This window comes from Tupaia chinensis, unplaced genomic scaffold (genome assembly GCF_000334495.1).
Source record: "Tupaia chinensis unplaced genomic scaffold, TupChi_1.0 Scaffold147253_2, whole genome shotgun sequence".
Taxonomy (NCBI): domain Eukaryota; kingdom Metazoa; phylum Chordata; class Mammalia; order Scandentia; family Tupaiidae; genus Tupaia; species Tupaia belangeri.
In genome coordinates, this window is record NW_006207105.1 from 181,025 (window position 1) to 186,540 (window position 5,516).

Genomic DNA, 5,516 nt, shown 5'->3' on the forward strand with positions numbered 1-5,516 from the left:
TGAAGATCTTTTTAATCAGCACGTAGAGGTAGATGAGAATGGTAAAGTTTATTGTACATCAATTCTTTAGATATAATTCTCATCAAAGTAAGACTTTTCTGGCAAGGCAGAATTTTATTTTGCTATTCCTTGGGGGTTGAGAGATGGATCTCCTAGAGACTAATTGCTATGTACTGTGTTCAAAATTAATTAACTTGTGTTCAAACAGAAAGTTCCATTAAAGAAACCTCATGAGTATTTATCACCAAAAGACCTTTGACAGCAATAAGGAGAAAGCCAATGTGTGTGTGCATGTATGTGTGTGAGTGTGTATATTTGGAGAGAGAAAAAGAATATAGCTAAATGACTATTGAATTTCAAAGTAATGGAGAATCTATAAAAGCAGATATTCTAAAATATACCTCATATATGGCTATTCTGAAAAATCAAAATACAAGAAAGAAAAATTTTATATAAATATCACATTATTAATTTCTTTGTTTTATTAAATAAATGTGTGTCATGTAAGTCCATATAATCAAATTTTAGATACTGTTTCTAATTATTATAGTGAATGAAAATTAACACAATTTTCATATTTTAAAACACATATATTCATCTTTTTTAATGTTCTGTTTTGGTACAGACACATTCACAATGTCCTCTCATTTATTATCTCTAAACTGTAAATGACGTGCTTCAACTTTGTGTACTTATTTCTAATCGAAGAAAGGTGATAAAATTGATGTACCTAAATAATTAAATTCCATCTCCAAAAGTGTTTGGTCGCCATATTTAAATGAATATGAGCTATGAGCTGAGTACTTTTCATACTATTTCCTCTGATGTTTTCCCAAAAACCCTATAAAGAATTGTCTCTATTTATAAGTGAATAAACTAGGCTATAGAAGTTGGCTACGGTAGGGACCAGCCATTAGTGTAATGGCTATGTCGCTGGACTCCCACGTAGTCGACCGCGGTTTGAGTCCCGGACCCGGTGGCTTAGAACTCACGCCGTGCACATGTGCGTGTGTGCCCAAGATCCCAAGAGAAGAAAGGAGGAGAAGGGATTGCAGCGTGGCCATCCCCCCTGGGGGGTGATTTCTCACTTCCCTGTCTCTATGTCTCTCTCTGTCTTTCTGGCGAGTGCACGCGCCCTATAGCTAAAACCTCTCACAAAACAAACAAACAGGAAGTTGAGTACAGTAAGCAAAGAATGAAAGAACCAGGATTCAGATGAAAATCAGTTCCTATAAAATCTGCTTCCAGATATAGAACTTCTAAATGTTCAAGGGAATTGAATGAATGTTAATAGATAGTTCTTTGTATTCTTACATCTTTTTATATGAGTCAGTAATAAAATACATACTAGTGTATATATAAGATGATAGAAAAAATTTCCTTTTTTTCTCACTTTCCCTCTCTCTCTCTCTCTCTCTCTCTCTCTCTCTCTCTCTGGCAAATGCACGCACACTATGGCAAAAATCTTAAAAGAGAGAAAATAATGAAGTGGCGAAGTGTTGATATTTGGGTATAGTTGATATTTGTTCTGTCATGGAGAACAAGTGAAAACAGCCTAAAATGGACTCGTTCTTGGCATATTTGAGATAAAACAGAAACACTGGTATTGATGGAGTTAACCAAGTGGGTGGAGTGAGAATGAAAGGGAGAGGTTTTAAGGAAGGGGAGAAATAAACAGTGACTAGATTATCTACCATACGGCACAAATTTGGGTTTTACTGTGTGTGAGATGGAATGTCATTGAACAGTTTTCAGTAAAACACTAATAATATGATATGATGTGATATAATTTTTCACTAGTTACAATGTAGGGGAAAAAATTAAAGGAGGCTAGAATAATCTCTAATGAAAAGACACTTGTAGGTCAGCAGGTGGTATGAAGGTTATGGTGGCTGTATCCCACATGGCCAACTGCACAATTTGAATCCCAGACTGGGGGACTTAAAAAGTGTGTGTTTCCAAAATCCCAAGTGGAGAGCAGAGGCGATGAAATTACGGAATAACTATCTCTCCTGGGTGGATATGATCTCTCACTTTCTCTTGTGTGTCTCTCTGGTGAGTACATGTACTGTGCCCTATAGCAAACTGGAAAAAAAAAAAGATAAAAGACACTTGCAATTATCAATATAATATATACTAATGTCTCCAAGCAAAAGGTTAGTAGTTATAGTGGTAAGAAGTTGCCAAATTTCAGGAAGTATATTTTGGGTAGATATGATTTGCTGACAGATTGGATATATAATAAAGCAGACATAAGAATACAAATATAGCTTCAGGAACGGGTGTGATGTATTCTCTGTGGTTGACTGTGGTTTGAGTCCTGGGCTTGGCAGCTTGCTTCTCACTTTTCCTCTCTCTGGTCAAATGAAAATAATAATGAAATATAAAATAAATTAAATAATTATTTTTAAAAAAAATAAAAATATATATATATGGCTTCAAAGTTTTTCCCAGAAAACCTAGAAAAATGGCAATGCCATTTACTGAAAAGTAGAGTATCAAGACTTTTGGGAGCAGCAGATGGCATAATGGTTACCTCTCTGGATTCCCATGTAGTCGACCACATTTGAGTGCCAGACCTGGTGGCTTAAAACACCCCAGGTGTGTGTTCGTGCATGCCTAAAACCCCAAGAGAAAAATGGAGAAGAGACTGCAGCATTGACAGCCCCCCGGGGGCTGATTTCTTGCTTTCTTTCTCTCTGTTTCTTAGTCTCCCCAGTAAGCACATGTGCCCTATAGCAAAAATCTCTCTTAAAAATAATAAATAAATAAAGACGTGGTTTAACACATATTAAGTTTGAAATACCTATTAAATATGCAAAGTATTTAATCTCATAATTCATTCCTTTTTATTTTTTAACAGACATTGATCTTTATTTTTTGTACTAAAGTCTGCTTAACTTTTGATACAACTTAATATTTTAGTACAGAAAACCCCTGTCATATCAGTACCTGTTGTGCACCCTGTACCATCACAATCCAGCTCTGTCTGCAATTTAGAAAAACAACCCCCCACCCCTGTTCCAGGATATGTGAGTAAAACATCAAGAAGACCACAGGTTTTTCGGTTAGGTTTTTTTTAGTTGTTGGAACTAGAAAACTTGTATCTGTAAAACAAAGGATGGCTTTGAGAATTAAAACATGTCTCCTCTTTGAACAACTGTGCAAGAAAAGACACCCTGTTAAAAAAGATGTCAATTATGGCTGAACTGTGACCAGCACATGATGTAATGGTTATACTGCTGGACCCCCATATAGCCAACTGTGATTTGAATCCTAGACCTGGCAGCCTAAAACTCATGCTGGGCACATGTGCATTCATACCCAAAATCCCAAGAAGAGAATGGAGGAGAAGGCATTGCGTTATGGCTATCCACCCTGGGGGTTGATTTTTTTGCTTTCTGTCTCTCTGTCACACGCACACACCCTATAGCAATTATCTCTCAAATAAAATAATACTATAATGGTAGTAATGGCTAAACTATAATCTAGTGTCTAGAATTACAAAGAATAAAATAAAATCAGAGATTTCTGGCTAATAAAATGAAATGTCCAAAACAGTACAAAAATATAGTTCCTACAATGACTAAAAGTTTGGATATATATGAGTCTGGAATTCAGGGGAGTTATCTGTTCTAAATTTAAACATCTTTGTATTGGTGTAAAGGTGGTACTTAAAGCAATGGAATGAAATAAAAGTACTATATGTATATATATATAAATCAAGACAGGCACATGTGTCTGTGTGTCCATGAATACAGAAGGAGAATGGAGGAGATAGGATTACAGCAGGGTCATCCTCCCTGGGTGTGTGAGGGGGTAATTTCTCACTTTCCCTCTCACTGTCTCTGTCTCTCTCTCTCTGGTAAGCCTACATGCCCTATGGCAAAAGCCTCTAAAAAAAGAAAAAGAAAGAAAGAAAATAGAACTGAGGATGAAGAAGAAGACCGATGTAAAAAAATAAGAAAAAGAAAGGAAGAAAGAGAAAGAGAGAGAGAGAGAAAGAGAGAAAGAAAGAAAGAAAGAAAGAAAGAAAGAAAGAAAGAAAGAAAGAAAGAAAGAAAGAAAGAAAAGAAAAGAAAAGAAAAGAAAAGAAAAGAAAAGAAAAAAGAAAGGAAGGAAGGAAGGAAGGAAGGAAGGAAGAAACAATTTTTGGTAGAAAGGAAAAGAGGACTGCAGACTGAGTCCCAGGATTCTCTAGATGTAGGAGTCTAAAATGCAAATAGCAACCAATAAAGGAAAGGAACAAGTCAAAGAAGTGAGAAGAAAACAGTTAAATTACTGTAACTTTCACAGTCCTTGATTTTTCTTGTCTTTCTCTTTTTGAAAGATTTATAGAGGTATAATTGATATACAGAAAGTCAAATATTTAATATGTACAATTTTATGAATTTGGGTGTATGTAAATACCCTGGATATCTTCACCGTCAAAGTAGTAAACATACCATATTTCTCAAAATTTCCTTATGTTCCTATTTTTTTGTTTTTTATTTTTGATAAGAACATTCAACATGGAATCTTTCTTATAAATTTTTAAGTATATAATTCAATATTGTTACCTGTAGAAACAGTATTTTATGGTAGATCTATGGAACTTATTCATCCAGTGTATCTGAAATTTTATATACTTTGAGTAAGTCCCATTTATTCTATCCTCAGCCACTGGAAATAACCATTGTATCTCCACTTATGTAAATCTCTAAGTCTAGGTACTTCATATATGTGAAATCATGCAGTTTTTGTGCTTCAGTGACTAGCTTATTTTGCCTAGCCTCTTAGCTTTGTAAATCCCTATTTGCATTCAGGTTGTCACAAATGACATTCCCTCCATTTCTGAAGTGTTACAATATTCCATACTTGCATATTACTACATTTTCTTTCTTTCTTTACTTTTCTTTTCTCTTCTTTTTTTTTTTTTTTTAAGAGGTTTTTGCTATAGGACACATGCACTTGCCAGAAAGACAGAGAAAGACAGAGAGACAAACAGATAGGGGGAAATCACCCCCAGGGGGGATGGCCACACCATAATCCCTTCTGCTCCATTCTCCTCTTGGGATATTGGGCATGCATGCACATGCACCCAGCGTGAGTTTAAGTCACCGGGTCCAGGACTCAAACCATGGTGGACTACATGGGAGTCCAGTGACATACCCTTTATGCCAACTGGTGGTCCCATATGTTACTTTATGTGCATGTTTCTTTTTTCGCACATTTGTGAATAGATTCTTTTTCTTTCTTCGCACGTTTGTGAATAGATTCTTGAGTTGTTTCTTTATCTTAGCTATTGTGAATAATGCTGCAAATGAACACAGGAGTGTAGATAGCTCTTTGAGATTCTGATTTAAATTCTTTTGGATATATATCAATAAATGGGACTGATGATCATACAGTAGTTGGATTGGGTAATTGGAAAAGTCGTGACATATTTTTCTATGTTTTTTTTTTGTGTGTGTGTGCAAAAATGTGTCATGACTTTTCCAACAGCACAGTATTTTAAATTTATTTCTAGAATCTGA